Raw genomic sequence first — 17,260 nt, forward strand, 5'->3', positions numbered from 1 at the left:
CTGGGTTTGAACTGTCATTCTGACAGAATCCCCTTTTTAGTGCATATATCTAGAATGTATGATGTGTAACCGTAAGAAAAACTGTCTCAAAGAGCGCTTCCAAAGAGTTATGGTGAATGATTGCTTCTCTGAATTGTCCATAGATGTAAAAGTGATGTACCCTAAGTTGAGCACTGGGTCTGCTATTATTCAAATTAATTATTAATGATATAGCAGATGAGATTAATTCTGTCCGTTCTATGTTTGCAGATGTCATCAAGCTATGTAGTATGTTGCAGTCTGTGGAACATGTTCAAAAGTTACAGGCTGACTTGGACAAATAGTGTAAGAACATCCACATGGCAGATGAGGTTCAATTTGGAAAAGTGTACTTAGTTATGCATTTGTGTATCATATGTTCTAAGGGAAGAAAAACTAGGAGATTTACAGATCATACTAAAACTAAGGGGCCAATTCACCAAAGTACTGTATTTTCTGGCGTATAAGACTACTTTTTAACCCCTGAAAATCTTCTTAAAAGTCGGGTGCCGTCTTGTACGCCGAGTGCAGACACCAATGTGTATATGGTGGGTGGGGGGGAGTGGTCCCGATGACGAAGAGGGGGCGTCTCACAGGAAAGTGTGAGTGGAGTATCCCCCATTACCTCATTGTAGCTGCAGCATGGGGTCTCTGTGCTGGGGAGAGGCGGCAGCTGCTGCTCCTCTTTGTGCCGCATGGGTGCTGTGCTGTGGGGCGGTGGCCGCCGCCACTCCCCAGCACCCCACACTGCAGCTACAATTAGGTAATTGGGGATACTCCACTCACACTTTCCTGTGAGATGCCCCCTCTTCGTCATCAGGACCACTCCCCCCCCAAAAGGCACATTAGTCACCGGCCCTATAAGACGACATACGGCGTATAAGAAGACCCCCGACTTTTAAGAAGATTTTATATTTTAACTGGAAAAGTTGGGGGGTCGTCTTATACGCCCAGTCGTCTTATATGCCGGAAAATACGGTATTTTCTGCAGAATTCTGTCATAATTTGCTTTGAAAAGTTGCAAAATGTATGCACAACACAAAATTGAGCAAAAACTTTTGACGCTTTCAAGGCAGCCTCAGCCAGCCTCACCAAAATGGGCACAGCTGAAGCGGATCTCAGCTTGTCTAATTCATGGGGAGCTGTGGCATTCTCAATGTCAGACATGTCACTCTAGCCAGGGACTGGAGTTAGATTTCTGATGGGATTCTCAGGTGCTCCTAATTCATTATGAGGCATGCACCTCTAAATTAATTAGGCCCCCTCTTAAAGTCTGGCAAGATAGTTATCAGTCCCAATAAATTAAGGCCAAGATGGATTATTCTTGTGGTCGGTCTGTACCCCAACCCTTCCTCCTACCCTCAGTATTGAGATTGCACAAATTTATTAGCAAGACAATGTAATTTTGTGAAAAATTCACTGTGACTTGTGAATTATAATTTCAACAATCTGCAAATCTCTTTATGTAAAAGTTTCTAATATTGAAGGACAAAAGATGGGATTTTGTCCTTTATAAACATAACACTCACAGGTAAAGATAAAAGGGAAGACCTACTACAGGGAGATGCTGAACCCACACCCAACTGGTCACTGTACAAACTAAGAAAGACTCTAGCCGCACAAATAAAAAAAAACACCTTGGACCTGGCTTCCCAAAAGGCCATCAAGAGGTTTCTTGTACCTCTTGAGGCCTCAAAGGGGAGATCACGACACACTGCCGTCAAGAGAATAGGAAAATGTTCACGAACATACAAAAACCCAGGGTGAAAAAATTAAACCATGTTCATATAAGGTAGAAAGGAAATGCTAAAGAGAGCCAAAAGAAAAAGGAACAAGTGTAACCTCCCAGAAACCTAAAGAGGTGAAAGGAAGATGAACTGAGAAGGAAAATAAACAGACTCACTGCAGGAATTCAGCTGGTGCTTACCATGCAAGGTAAATCCCTTTGCTCAAGGTCTGGAACTCTGAAACCAAAGACCAGTTAGAGGTATAGCCAGCAAGGAAGTGCAGGGAAGAATGAACAAATAAATTTGAGCCCAGAAAGTGATGGGACAGACCAAACCAGATAAATGGAAAACACCAGGAGAAGAGAAAACCAAGAAGGGAGAACAAAGAAAATTGGAACCATCAGCATTTGGACAGAGAAGAAAAAGCAATAGCTCAGCATACTGTGAAACTGACCACGGAGCAACACGTCAGCAGATCAAATCCCTAAACTGAGCCATGTCACTGTCTTGATTCCTCAGATTCTTGCACTTGTCCTTCTTTCCGGCAATAAATCTGTAAGCTAACCTTTATACCTAATATATCTAAACCGTCAAGTACCAAAGTTACTTGATTGTCAATGTTCTTCATGTCACTTGTCAGTGATTTTATGGGAAGGCTACAATCCATGGCAGCCTGCTATGGTGCAAGTTCTAAAATGAATCAGTGAATGGATAAATATAAGTCAGAAATTAGCTTGCAAAACCATAAGACCCATTGTAGATTTCAGATATAAATAACAGCAATGTAATACATGCAGTCCACCTAAAAATGTTTCTTACATTTATATTACATGCTTATATTATATTAAGTGACATAAAAGGTGTAAATATCAGCAGAGCCAGTTCTCACCGTGCAGTGTCGATCATACAGTCAGCTCTGTCTTATCTCTGAGTTGTGTGTTGTTGAAGTGAATATTTAAGCTCTCTACAGGCTGCTTATGTTAAAATGTGATTGATGTCCATCCCATACATTACAATGTTACTTTACTTAACCCCTTAGAGCGGATTCACATGTGGTAGATTTGGGGAGAAATGTCACAATTTAGTGCAGTTTTTTGAGCAAATGTTAGAATGGATTAAAAAAGAATAAGAGATATAAAAGGAATGTAATACTCTGTACTTCCTACTGTTGGAGCCATGCTTGGTTATGGCTTTAAAGCTGCATGATGCTCAGTAGATTATGGTAGTTTTTTCCATAAAGGATGCACCAGAGGACACACTAAAACTGGGGATAAAAAACATTACAAAAAATATAATTCCCTATTAAACTACAACCATCTGGCTGCAGTTTTTCTTGCAGTAAAATAATTGCAAAAACCCTCTTCTAAGAGCTCATTCACATGTCCATGTTTAAACATGTATGAGAAAAAATGGTGTAATCAGTGTTGTGCATCAGCGTGTCCGTTTTTACCATCAGTGTCACATGAGTGTGTTCGCTTTTTCCTTCACTGTGTCATTAGTGTGTTCACATTTACCCTCAGTGGATCATTTGAGTGTCCGTTTTTGCCATCAGTGCGTCATCTGTTTGTACTTTTTTCCTTCACTGTGTCATCCATGTGTCCATTTTTTTACCATCGGTATGTCATCCATGTGTCCATTTTAACTATCAGTGTATCATCCATGTGTCCATTTTTATCATCAGTATGTCATCCGTGTGTCCATTTTAACTATCAGTGTATCATCCATGTGTCCTTTTTTACCATCAGTGTGTGATCCATGTGTCCATTTTTACCATCAGTATGTCATCTGTGTGTCCGTTTTTATCATCAGTGTGTCATCAGTGTGTCCGTTTTTATCATCAGTGTGTCATCCATGTGTCCATTTTTACCATCAGTGTGTCATCCGTGTGTCCATTTTTACCATCAGTGTGTCATCCGTGTACCTAGTTTTACCATCAGTGTGTCATCCATGTGTCCATTTTTACCATCAGTGTGTGATCCATGTGTCCGCTTTTTACCATCAGTATGGCCAACTGTGTATCCATTTTTTACCATCAGTGTGTCATCCGTGTACCTAGTTTTACCATTAGTGTGTCATTTGTGTGTCCCTTTTTACCATCAGTGTGTCATCCTTGTGTCCTTTCTTACATCAGTGTGCCATCGACTTATCCAGGGTCTTTATCAAAAGGTCGCAGAATGTCTAAAACAGAATTCATGATACAAAATGTATATTAATGTAAGAAAAAGTAAAATAAACAATATCATCATGTATAGACAATGATAATAGAATGCAAAAATTAAATATACATGATTGGGTGCACTGGAATAAGAGAAAGTGATCACAGGAGCATTTTAGATATCCATGTATAAAGTTACAGAACATTCAATTAAGAGGTGGGTGTTGTACGTCGGGAGTTGACATGTCTCAGCAGCGGGGTGACGGATCCCTGGACCTGTTCCTGATCAGGAGACACATAGTGCGTGTGACGTTGCAATTAGCATGTCAGTCACAAGTTGTTTTCAGTTGAAGACTATGAAATGCAACACAAAGGACATGTCTGCATACAGCCATAAGGTAATCAATATTCAGTGGTGGACAGAGGTGCCAAGGGCCCACCAGTAACAAACTCCATTTCAGCTACATGTAAATGTGACATTATCCTCAATCACAAATTTATATAAGCATGACATTGGGTATTCATGATGCCTGTGAGTTTCCCTTGAACCAATCATTAACTCTAAACCCATTAAAGCCTCTCCCCAATACATTCTTTTAATCCATCCCCAATGACTACTCATCAAACGTTTATTTGGATAAATTGGCCACAGCAGCCTTTTATTAACATTCAAACATACCGTATTTTTCGGACTACAAGACGCACTTTTTCCCCCCCAAAAAAGGGGGGAAAATGGGGGGTGCGTCTAATAGTCGCAATGCAGGCTTACCGTGGCGGCAGAGGTGCGGCGGCAGAGGTGCGGTGCCAGAGGTGCGGCGGCAGAGGTGTGGCTGCAGAGGTGCAGAGATGAGGAGGCGCAGTGAGTGGGGTCCCTTTTCCCGGTGAGGTGATGCAGCAGCCCGGTAAGGCAGCAGAGCCGGGTGAATCCTGTTGTTATCGGTGGGCGCGGCCATCTTCCTGAGGCCGCGCGTGCGCAGATGGAGCTCTCTGCTGCCCGGGGCTTCAGAAAAATGGCCGCGGGATGCCGCGTGTGCGCAGATGGGGATCGCGGTGGCCATTTTCCTGAAGCCGAGATGCGAACTCGGCTTCAGGAAAATGGCCGCCGCGATCCCCATTTTCCTGAAGCCCCGGGCAGCAGAGAGCTCCATCTGCGCACGCGCGGCCTCAGGAAGATGGCCGCGCCCACCGATATCAACAGGATTCACCCGGCTCTGCTGCATTACCAGGCTGCTGCATCACCTCACCGGGACTTTGGACTCTGTATACTCCATCCTTTTGCTTCCCAGGATGGGTGCAGCAAGGTTCAGGAAGGATCTCGTGGGCACATGGACTGGAGATGATGGAGGTAGTGGTGTACATTGTGAAGCAAGTATTCCACAGGAGCTTAGATGTCTGAGTCCTTGCTGCTTCCCGGCGCTCCTCAGCACCGCATGGCACGGCCGACTCTCCACCTCCAGCAGGGCTCGCAGCAGTACAGAGGCGCTTTTCCCGCAGTGTCCGGTCATGGCGGCTGTGTCTCGGTAGCGGAGCTCCTCACTTATTACCGGCTTCTGAAATAATTATTGCGCTGAGGAGCGCCGGGAAGCGGCAAGGACTCAGACATCTGAGCTCCTGTGGAATACTCGCTTCACAATGTACACCACTACCTCCATCATCTCCAGTCCATGTGCCCACGAGATCCTTCCATCACCTCACCGGGGAAAGGGACCCCTCTCACGCCATACCTCTCACTGTGCCTCCTCATCCCAGCACCTCTGTCGGTAACCACTGCTGCCACCCTCCCATGGACACCAGGCCGTGGCGTCGCCCACCTAAGCAGGAAGGGACCCTGCTCAGGTGCACGCCGTACCGCATCACCCCACCTCTGCCACCACCATGCCTCCTGTGACCCTGCTCTGCCACCACCAGCCCTCAGGTAAGATACTGTAAATTCGGAGAATAAGATGGACCTCCATCTTATAAAAAATCTTTTTTTCCGCAATTTTCACCCCAAATTTGGGGTGCGCCTTATGGTTCGGTGCGTCTTATAGTCCGAAAATACGGTAACAGTTTAATTGCTTAACATTAAACCCCAGGGAAGGCGGTCCTCGAAGCCACAACAAGTAAGCAACTCATGTCAAATCTCCCTCATTTGGCCTCCAGGTCATGTTTCTGCCTCTAGCCACTAGGCACCAGCTCAGACACGCTAAAAAACTCGCCCGGCCAATATCCGCCAGAATCCCACAGCCCCAGTTCTCTCAGCCATATAACCACCAATTTCCTTTACATTTCAAACCACACCAGGTGGAGTCCAGGATCTCAAAATCCCCCCCCTTCCAAGCTGCCATTTCTTAGCACCACCAACTTCGAGGACCTCTTCCTCCCGCCTTGCTACCGCGACAAAGCATACCCGCCAAACCTATAGTGAAATAGATCAAATCCCTGCCAAGCTTGCCCTAAACCCCTGCCCCAAAGTCCTAGACCTACAGATAAACCAGAAATTCCTCAACATTAAGGGAGCGTGGGTGGGAGCTTGGTCCGTTGCTACGAGGGCCCCAAAATGGTTTCTCCACTAAGATGGGTGTCCCCATTTATAACAGCCCCCATCACCCCTTTAATCCCTCCTACTTTCCCTCTAAACCAATCTATGAGCCCTGATTTGAATCTAATCACCTCATCACTCCTGACTTTTACCCCCTCCCTTCAGTTCACTCCCTATAGGCCCACTCAACCCTGTCATGCTGTCCTCCCTTAAAGGCCTGCAGCCCAGTACGTCCTCACTTGAACTGGGTAACCTGTTAAATGAATAAGATGCCGCCTTTGTCTGTAGACAGTGATTCATACAACCTATTTCCACTCGGGAACAAAGATGTACTAGTCCAATGTAAAATTGATATAATCTTTATTAAAAAAATTAAAAAAGAAATTGACAGATGTATGTTATATTACAGCTGTGAAAAATAAAGACGTGAAAGGCACCTCACCCCCCATGTGTCCCACCAATAACCAATTGCTGTATCACAAGAAACTAGTGTGACACCAACAGGGTCCTTTCCTGTTGTGAATTCTGTTCTTGAACTCCCTCCTGTGGTTATGAATGGTACTTCGGTGAGTTCTGTCCATGGACTCCCTCTGGTGGCTGTGAGTGGAGCTGCTGGTTCTGAGGTTCCTTCTCCGGCTGATCTCGTTTAGGCCTTGGCTGGCTGCTCTATTTAACTCCCGTCAGATCGTTACCTGATGCCAGCTGTCAATGTCCTAGTACTTGTTCAGTTTTCTTGGATCTTTCAGATGACCTGTCTACTTCAGCAAAAGCTAAGTCCCTGCTAGCTTTTTTGTTACCATTGTGTTTTTGTCCAGCTTGCTATTATGATTTTGTCTTGTTAGCTGGAAGCTCTGGGATGCAGAGTGGCACCACCGCGCCGTGAGTCGGTGCGGTGCTCTCTTTTGCACACTCTGCGTGGTTTTTTGTTAGTTTTTTATGCTGACCGCAAAGATACCTTTTCTATCCTCAGTCTATTTAGTTAAGTCTGGCCTCGTTTGCTGAAACCTATTTCATTCCTGTGTTTGTGACTTCCATCTTAACTCACAGTCAATATATGTGGGGGGCTGCCTATTTCTTTGGGGAATTTCTCTGAGGCAAGCTAGGCTGTATTTTCTATCTTTAGGGGTAGTTAGCTCTTGGGCTGTGAAGAGGCGTCTAGGCAGAGTCAGGAACGCTCCACGGCTATTTCTAGTTGTTGTGATAGGATTAGGGGTTGCGGTCAGCAGAGCTCCCACTTCCCAGAGCTCGTCCTGTATTACTAGTTTGCTCATCTGGTCATTTCTAGTGCTCCTAACCACCTGTTCAATCATAACAGTACAGCTGGCCCGTAAAGTGTTAATGCATCTCAATAGAGGGATAAGAGAAGTTCTGAGACCATTTTTTTTTCCTCTGCAGCGTGTTTTGTTTCTCTTTTCCCCTAAATCTCTGGGTGGTTCAGGACACAGGTGTAGATGTGGACATTCAAGGTCTGTCCTCTTGTGTGAATCAACTCACTGTAAGGGTACAAGGCATTCAAGATTATGTAGTTCAGAACCCGATGTTAGAACCCAGAATTCCAATTCCTGATTTGTTTTCTGGGGATAGATCTAAGTTCCTGAATTTCAAAAATAATTGTAGACTGTTTTTTGCTTTGAAACCCCGCTCCTCTGGTGACCCCATTCAGCAAGTAAAAATCATTATTTCTTTGCTGCGTGGCGACCCTCAAGACTGGGTATTTTCCCTTGCACCAGGAGATCCTGCATTGCGTAATGTAGATGCATTTTTTCTGGCACTTGGATTGCTTTATGATGAACCAGATTCAGTGGATCAGGCAGAGAAAATTTTGCTGGCTTTGTGTCAGGGTCAGGATGAAGCGGAGGTATATTGTCAGAAGTTTAGAAAGTGCTCTGTGCTTACTCAGTGGAATGAATGTGCCCTGGCGGCAATTTTCAGAAAGGGTCTTTCTGAAGCCCTTAAGGATGTTATGGTGGGATTCCCCACTCCTGCTGGTCTGAATGAGTCTATGTCCTTGGCCATTCAGATCGATCGACGCTTACGTGAGCGCAAAAATGTGCACCATTTGGCGGTGTTTTCTGAGCAGAGGCCTAAGCCTATGCAATGTGACAGGACCTTGACCAGAGCTGAACGGCAAGAGTACAGACGTCAGAATGGGCTGTGTTTCTACTGTGGTGACTCCACTCATGCTATCTCTGAATGTCCTAATCGCACTAAACAGTTCGCCAGGTCTGCCACCATTGGTACGGTACAGCCAAAATTTCTTTTGTCCGTTACTCTGATTTGCTCTTTGTCGTCCTATTTTGTTACGGCATTTGTGGATTCAGGCACTGCCCTGAATTTGATGGACTTGGAGTTTGCCAGGCGCTGTGGTTTTTTCTTGGAGCCCTTACAGTATCCTATTCCATTGAGAGGAATTGATGCTACACCTTTGGCCAAGAATATGCCTCAGTACTGGACTCAATTGACCATGTGCATGGCTCCTGCACATCAGGAGGATATTCGCTTTTTGGTGTTGCATAATCTGCATGATGTGGTCGTTTTGGGTTTGCCATGGCTACAGGTCCATAATCCAGTATTGGATTGGAAATCAATGTCTGTATCCAGTTGGGGTTGTCAAGGGGTACATGGGGATGTCCCATTGTTGTCTATTTCGTCTTCCCATCCTTCTGAAGTCCCTCAGTTCTTGTCAGATTACCGGGATGTATTTGATGAGCCCAAATCCAGTGCCCTACCTCCTCATAGGGATTGCGATTGTGCTATTAATTTGATTCCTGGTAGTAAGTTTCCGAAGGGCCGACTGTTCAATTTATCTGTGCCAGAACACGCTGCAATGCGGAGTTATATAAAGGAGTCCTTGGAGAAAGGGCATATTCGCCTGTCGTCGTCACCGTTGGGAGCAGGGTTCTTTTTTGTGGCCAAGAAGGATGGTTCTCTGAGACCTTGTATAGATTACCGCCTTCTCAATAAAATCACTGTCAAATTTCAGTACCCTTTGCCGCTACTGTCTGATTTGTTTGCTTGGATTAAGGGGGCTAGCTGGTTCACCAAGATAGATCTTCGAGGGGCGTATAATCTTGTGCATATTAAACGGGGCGACGAATGGAAAACAGCATTTAATACGCCCGAGGGCCATTTTGAGTACTTGGTGATGCCATTCGGGCTTTCTACTGCTCCATCTGTGTTTCAGTCCTTTATGCATGACATCTTCCGAAAGTACCTGGATAGATTCATGATTGTATATTTGGATGATATTTTGGTCTTTTCGGACGATTGGGAGTCTCATGTGAAGCAGGTCAGAATGGTGTTCCAGGTCCTTCGTGCTAATTCCTTGTTTGTGAAGGGGTCTAAATGTCTCTTTGGAGTTCAGAAGGTTTCATTTTTGGGCTTCATTTTTTCCCCTTCTACTATCGAGATGGACCCTGTTAAAGTTCAGGCCATTTATGATTGGACTCAGCCTACTTCTATGAAGAGCCTTCAGAAATTCCTGGGCTTTGCTAATTTTTACCGTCGCTTCATCGCTAATTTTTCTAGTGTTGTTAAACCATTGACTGATTTAACCAAGAAAGCGGTGCGGATGTGGTGAATTTGTCCTCTGCGGCCGTTGAGGCTTTTCAGGAGCTGAAGCGTCGTTTTTCTTCTGCCCCTGTGTTGTGTCAGCCAGATGTTTCGCTCCCGTTTCAGGTCGAGGTGGATGCTTCTGAGATTGGAGCAGGGGCTGTTTTGTCTCAGAGAGGTTCTGATGGCTCTGTGATGAAACCATGTGCTTTCTTTTCTAGAAAGTTTTCGCCTGCTGAGCGCAATTATGTTGTGGGCAATCGAGAGTTGTTGGCTATGAAGTGGGCGTTTGAGGAGTGGCGACATTGGCTTGAAGGAGCCAAGCATCGCGTGGTGGTCTTGACGGATCACAAGAATCTGACTTATCTCGAGTCTGCCAAGCGGTTGAATCCTAGACAGGCTCGATGGTCGCTGTTTTTTTCCCGCTTCAATTTTGTGGTTTCGTACCTTCCGGGTTCTAAGAATGTGAAGGCTGATGCCCTTTCAAGGAGTTTTGTGCCTGATTCTCCGGGAGTTCCTGAGCCGGCTGGTATTCTCAAAGAGGGGGTAATTTTGTCTGCAATCTCCCCTGATTTGCGGCGGGTGCTGCAGGAGTTTCAGGCTGATAGACCCTACCATTGCCCAGCAGGGAAGCTGTTTGTCACTGATAGATGGACTAGTAGAGTTATCTCTGAGGTTCATTGTTCAGTGTTGGCTGGTCATCCTAAAATCTTTGGTACCAGAGATTTGGTGGCTAGATCCTTTTGGTGGCCTTCCTTGTCACGAGATGTGCGTTCTTTTGTGCAGTCCTGTGGGACTTGTGCTCGGGCTAAGCCCTGCTGTTCTCGTGCCAGTGGGTTGCTTTTGCCCTTGCCTCCCGAAGAGGCCCTGGACGCATATTTCCATGGATTTTATGTCAGATCTCCCTGTCTCTCAGAGGATGTCAGTTATCTGGGTGGTTTGTGATCGCTACTCTAAGATGGTCCATTTGGTACCTTTGCCTAAATTGCCTTCCTCCTCTGATTTGGTTCCATTGTTTTTCCAGCATGTGGTTCGTTTACATGGCATTCCGGAGAACATCATGTCGGACAGAGGTTCCCAGTTTGTTTCAAGATTTTGGTGGTCCTTTTGTGCTAAGATGGGCATTGATTTGTCTTTTTCTTCAACTTTCCATCCTCAGACAAATGGCCAAACTGAACGAACCAATCAGACTTTGGAAACATATCTGAGATGCTTTGTTTCTGCTGATCAGGATGATTGGGTGTCCTTCTTGCCTTTGGCTGAGTTCGCCCTTAATAATCGGGCCAGCTCGGCCACTTTTGTTTCGCCTTTTTTCTGTAATTCTGGTTTCCACCCTCGTTTTTCTTCAGGGCAGGTTGAGCCTTCGGACTGTCCTGGTGAGGATTGTGTGGTGGACAGGTTGCAGCAAATTTGGACTCACGTAGTGGACAATTTGACATTGTCCCAGGAGAAGGCTCAACGTTTCGCTAACCGCCGTCGCTGTGTTGGTCCCCGACTTCGTGCTGGGGATGTGGTTTGGTTGTCGTCTCGTTATGTTCGTATGAAGGTTTCGTCTCCTAAGTTTAAGCCTCGTTTCATTGGTCCTTATAAGATTTCTGAAATTCTTAATCCTGTGTCATTTCGTTTGGACCTTCCAGCTTCTTTCGCCATCCATAATGTGTTCCATAGGTCGTCATTGCGGAGATATGTGGCTCCTATGGTTCCCTCCGTTGATCCTCCTGCCCCGGTGTTGGTTGAGGGGGAGTTGGAGTATGTGGTGGAGAAGATTTTGGATTCTCGTGTTTTGAGATGGAAACTTCAGTACCTAGTCAAGTGGAAAGGTTATGGTCAGGAGTAGGGTTGGGCGAAACGGATCGTTCATTTTCATAAGTCGCCGACTTTTGGCAAAGTCGGCGTCTCATGAAACCGAGCCGATCCCTGTGTGGGGTCGGCCATGCGGTACGCGACTTTCGCGCCAAAGTCGCGTTTCAATGACGCTAAAAGCACCATTTCTAAGCCAATGAAGGTGGACGCAGAGTGTGGGCAGCGTGATGACATAGATCTCAGTCCCCACCATCTTAGAGAAGGGCATTGCAGTGATTGGCTTGCTTTCTGCGGCGTCACAGGGGCTATAAAGGGGCGTTCCCGCCGACCGCCATCTTACTGTTGCTGATCTGAGCGTAGGGAGAGGTTGCTGCAGCTTCTTCGGAAGCAGGGATAGTGATAGGCAGGGTACATAAAGCCACAAACCGCTTGTGCTGTAGCGATTTCCACTGTCCAATACCACCTTTTGTTTGCAGGACAGTGGAAGCTACATTTTTTTTTCCTCAGCGCTGTAGCTCATTGGGCTGTCCTAGAAGGCTCCCTGATAGCTGCGTTGCTTTGTGTGTATGCCGCTGTGTAAACCAACTGATTTTTTCAAAGCACAAATCCTGTTTTTCCTTCCTTTCTGCACAGCTATCTTGTGTGTTTGTCCACACTTTTGTGTGCAGCAGTCCTTTTTACAGCTGCCTGCCATATTTTTCTGAGATAACTGCAGGGAGATAAATATTGGCAAGTCTGCCTCTGTGCCATTGCTGTGTGTGGCATCTCTCTCTCATTGTGTGGCACCGAAAACACTGTGTAATACTTGGCCATTTTTTTTGGGGGGGTACATTCTCCCTTTTCAAAAAAAAAAAAATATATTGGGAGATAAATATTGGCAAGTCTGCCTCCGTGCCATTGCTGTGTGTGGCATCTCTCTCTCATTGTGTGCCACTGAAAACACTGTGTAATACTTGGCCATTTTTTTTTTGGGGGGGTACATTCTCCCTTTTCAAAAAAAAAAAAAATTATTGGGAGATAAATATTGGCAAGTCTGCCTCCGTGCCATTTCTGTGTGTGGCATCTCTCTCTCATTGTGTGGCACCGAAAACACTGTGTAATACTTGGCCTTTTTTTTTTTTTTTTCTAAATTCCCCCTTTTCCAAAAAAAAAATTAGTGGGAGATAAATATTGTCAAGTCTGCCTCCGTGCCATTGCTGTGTGTGGCATCTCTCTCTCATTGTGTGGCACCGAAAACACTGTGTAATACTTGTCCTTTTTTTTTTTTTTTTCTAAATTCTCCCTTTTCCCCAAAAAAAATTAGTGGGAGATAAATATTGTCAAGTCTTCCTCCGTGCCATTGCTGTGTGTGGCATCTCTCTCTCATTGTGTGGCACTGAAAACACTGTGTAATACTTGGCCATTTTTTTTTTTTTAGGGTAAATTCTCCCAGAAAAAAAAAAAAATAGTGGGAGATTAAGATTGGCATTTCTGCTTGAGTGCTGGTCCTGTGTGTGCCATCTGTCTCAAATTTTGGGGGCACAGAAAACCTAGTGTGCAACATTGGGCCTGATTTTCCTTTCAGTGTCAGGCACCTATAAAGGTATATATAAATCCTACAGAAGTTTGAGTTCACCTGATAAGTTGTTTTACAGTAACAAATAGCGTTACTTTGGTTACGTTTTGCAAACAATGAGGAAGTCTAGTGGAAGAGGTCGTGGCCGTGGCCGGTCATTGTCAGCTGGTAATGATGGTAGTGGTGGTGGAGCATCAGGTGGTCGTGGTAAAAGCAGTACAGCACCTAAGTCTCGAGTTGTTGAGCCAGGTTCGTTGTCTGGCTACGCAAGGCCTCGAACGCTCTCTTTTCTGGGAGTAGGAAAACCACTTTTGAAGCCGGAGCAGCAGGAACAAGTATTGGCTTTCATTGCTGACTCTGCCTCTAGCTCTTTCGCCTCCTCCTCGGAAAGTGCCAAATGTCAGAGCAGTGCATCGTCAGTGGATGCTCCCGGTCAGGGACAAGTCGCTTCCTTGTCTTCTTCACCCAGAACAAGAGAGAAGGATGCGTCAGGAGACACAACGGGTTACTCCATGGAGCTCTTTACACATACCGTTCCTGGTTAGACAGTGAAACAGTTAACAGGCCATGTCCATTAGAAGTTGAATCGGACATGGAGTGCACAGATGCACAGCCACAGCCAGATTACTATGCTGTTCCTTTGACTCAGACCAGAACATTGCCCTCGCAGTGTACTGAGGCAGAATCAAACCCAGCGGAGACTATGGTGCCCCGTCACGGACGCTATACCACCGGCTTACACGGTGACACAGACGAAGTTGCACACGACATAGAAGAGGAGGTCATAGATGACCCAGTTGTGGACCCCGATTGGCAGCCATTGGGGGAACAGGGTGCAGGCAGCAGTAGTTCTGAAGCGGAGGAGGAGGAGCCGCAGCAGGCATCAACATCACAACAGGTTCCATCTACCAAGCCCGTATCTGACCAAAAACGCGTGGCAAAACCAAAACCAGTTGGAGGACAGCATGGCCATCCGGTTAAAGAAGCTGAGTCTGCAATGCCTGAAAAGGTATCCGATAGTAGAAAGAGTGCAGTCTGGCATTTTTTTAAACAACATCCAAATGATCAGCGCAAAGTCATCTGTCAAAAATGTTCAACAACCTTAAGCAGAGGTCAGAATCTTAAAAGTCTAAATACAAGTTGCATGCATAGACATTTATCCACCATGCATTTGCAAGCCTGGACTAACTACCAAACGTCCCTAAAGGTTGCAGCACCCTCGGCCAGTGAAGCTAGTCAGCAACGCTACATCCCTTCCCTCCTTGTAAGCCGAACATTTCCCACACCACCTGCAGTATCTGTGCAGCTTTCGTCGCCAGGACAAAGCAGTCAGGGAATCACCAGGTTAGTAGTAGGAAACACTGCATGTAGGGCACCGGCAAGAATACCATCTCCAACCCTCTCTCAGTCACCCATGTCCACCGGCACCACCGCTAGTTCCACGATCTCCAGCTCTCCAGTCCAGCTCACCCTACATGAGACTCTTGTTAGGAAAAGGAAGTACTCATCCTCGCATCCGCGTACACAGGGTTTGAATGCCCACATTGCTAGACTAATCTCATTAGAGATGATGCCCTACCGGTTAGTTGAAAGCGAATTTTTCAAAGCGCTGATGGACTACGCTGTACCACACTATGAACTACCCAGTCGGCACTTCTTTTCTAGAAAAGCCATCCCAGCCCTCCAACAGCATGTTAAAGACCGCATCGTCCATGTACTCAGGCAGTCTGTGACTACAAAGGTGCACCTGACAACAGATGCCTGGACCAGTAGGCATGGCCAGGGACGTTACGTGTCCATCACGGCACACTGGGTGAATGTGGTGGATGCAGGGTCCACAGGGGACAGCAATATTGGGACAGTTTTGCCTAGTCCACGGTCAAGGAAAGAGTTGGCTGTAGGCGTTCGCCCCCCTCCTCCTCTTCCTCCTCCTCATGCAGAAGCGAGAGCTCGTCCACACACCGCAGTCGCACATCCACTCCATCCACAGCTGCCACTGTTGCACACCAGGAGTGCCATTATGGGACAGCTAGTGGCAAGCGTCAGCAGGCTGTATTGGCAATGAAGTGTTTGGGCGACAACAGACACACCGCGGAAGTTCTGTCATAGTTCTTGCAGAATGAAACTCAGTCATGGCTGGGCACTGTACATCTTGAGGCAGGCAAGGTTGTGAGTGATAACGGAAGGAATTTCATGGCTGCCATAGCCCTTTCCCAACTGAAACACATTCCTTGCCTGGCTCACACCTTAAACCTGGTGGTGCAGTGCTTCCTGAAAAGTTACCCGGGGTTACTCGACCTGCTCCTCAAAGTGCGCAGACTTTGCTCGCATATCCGCCGTTCGCCCGTACACTCCAGCCGTATGTAGAACTATCAGCGGTCTTTGAACCTTCCCCAGCATCGCCTAATCATCGACATTTCAACAAGGTGGAACTCCACACTGCACATGCTTCAGAGACTGTGCGAACAGAGGAGTGCTGTTATGTTTTTGTGGGAGGATACACATACACGGGCAGGCAGTTGGATGGCAGACATGGAGTTGTCAGGTGTGCAGTGGTCGAAGCTACAAGACCTGTGTCAAGTCCTTCAGTGTTTTGAGGAATGCACACGGCTGGTTAGTGCAGACAACGCCATAATAAGAATGAGCATCCCCCTAATGCGTCTGCTGATGCAAAGTTTGACGAACATAAAGGAGCAGGCGTCTGCAGCCGAGGAAGAGGAAAGCCTTGATGACAGTCAGCCATTGTCTGGTCAGGGCCGTGTAGAGGACGCGGTAGCGGGCGAAGAGGAGGAGGAGGACGAGGAGGATGATGGGGATGAGTACTTTTTTAATGAGGAAGCTTCTCCTGGGCCAACAGAAATTAGTGGCGTCGCAAGGCCGGGTTCTGTTTTTTTAAGGGAGACAAGTGACGTAGATTTGCCTGTAACTGCCCCTCAAACCAGCACAACCGCAGATTTGCCAACAGGAACTTTGGCCCACATGGCGGATTATGCCTTACGTATCCTCAAAAAGGACCCATGCATTACTAAAATGATGAGCGATGGCGATTACTGGTTGGCCTGCATCCTTGACCCTCGCTGTAAAGGCAAATTGCAAAATATTATGCCACATGAGAACCTCGAACAAATCTTAGCAACCAAACAAGCTACTCTTGTACACCGTTTGATTCAGGCATTCCCAGCACACAGCGCCGGTGATGGTTCTCACACAAGCTGCAGGGGGCTACATGGCAGAGGTGTTAGAGGTGCACAGATCAGAAGTGGCGTTGGACAGAGGGGTTTTCTGACCAGGTTGTGGAGTGATTTCGCAATGACCGCAGACAGGACAGGTACTGCAGCATCTATTCAAAGTGACAGGAGACAACATTTGTCCAGTATGGTTACTAACTATTTTTCTTCCCTTATCGATGTTCTCCCTCAACCGTCATTCCCATTTGATTACTGGGCATCAAAATTAGACACCTGGCCTGAATAGGCAGAATATGCGTTGCAGGAGCTTGCTTGCCCAGCAGCTAGTGTGCTATCAGAAAGAGTATTCAGTGCTGCTGGTTCAATATTAACCGAAAAAAGGACTCGTCTGGCTACCCAAAATGTGGATGATCTCACCTTCATTAAAATGAACCACTCCTGGATTTCAAATTATTTTGCCCCACCTTTCCCGGCTGACACCTAGCTTTCCTATAAAAAGGTCTTGCTTGTGGACTGGTCTTACTGAGTGTTCCAATCTGTTAATTTGCAGCAGCTGTTTGTCCAGCATACGACATGTTTACACCTCCCCCAATGGGAAAAATCCCCCCACGGGGCCGTTGTCTCGCCACTTGGCGCAAGCACCCGTTACAGTGCTGATTGTCTGAAGAGGCGGGTGTGCCCGCTTTTGGTCGACGGCATTGCCACTGGGTCCCTCATAGTACAATGTAGTGTCTCTGGCGG

At 46.4% G+C, this 17,260-nt stretch overlaps 1 protein-coding gene and 1 long non-coding RNA gene across 5 annotated transcripts in view; both read right to left on the reverse strand.

Moving 5' to 3' along the window:
- The window catches only part of LOC143808697 (cytochrome P450 2B11-like), a 535,684-nt gene that overhangs the window by 268,975 nt on the left and 249,449 nt on the right, over nucleotides 1–17,260 (reverse strand). The window contains exon 1 of one of the 4 annotated variants that reach the window (XM_077291623.1): nucleotides 2,635–2,684. The exons of 2 other annotated variants lie outside the window; for them this stretch is intronic. The gene's annotated coding sequence lies outside the window, so the exon portion shown is untranslated. Of the gene's footprint in view, nucleotides 1–2,634; nucleotides 2,685–17,260 lie in introns of those variants that run through there. One more of the 4 variants, XM_077291621.1, reaches the window with a different exon arrangement.
- The window catches only part of LOC143810208 (uncharacterized), an 86,701-nt gene continuing 73,279 nt past the window's right edge, over nucleotides 3,839–17,260 (reverse strand). The window contains exon 4 of the long non-coding RNA XR_013222703.1: nucleotides 3,839–3,923. This is a non-coding gene — a long non-coding RNA (uncharacterized LOC143810208). The remainder of the gene's footprint in view (nucleotides 3,924–17,260) is intronic.

The sequence above is a fragment of the Ranitomeya variabilis genome, chromosome 2 (genome assembly GCF_051348905.1).
Source record: "Ranitomeya variabilis isolate aRanVar5 chromosome 2, aRanVar5.hap1, whole genome shotgun sequence".
NCBI classification, from domain to species: Eukaryota; Metazoa; Chordata; class Amphibia; order Anura; family Dendrobatidae; genus Ranitomeya; species Ranitomeya variabilis.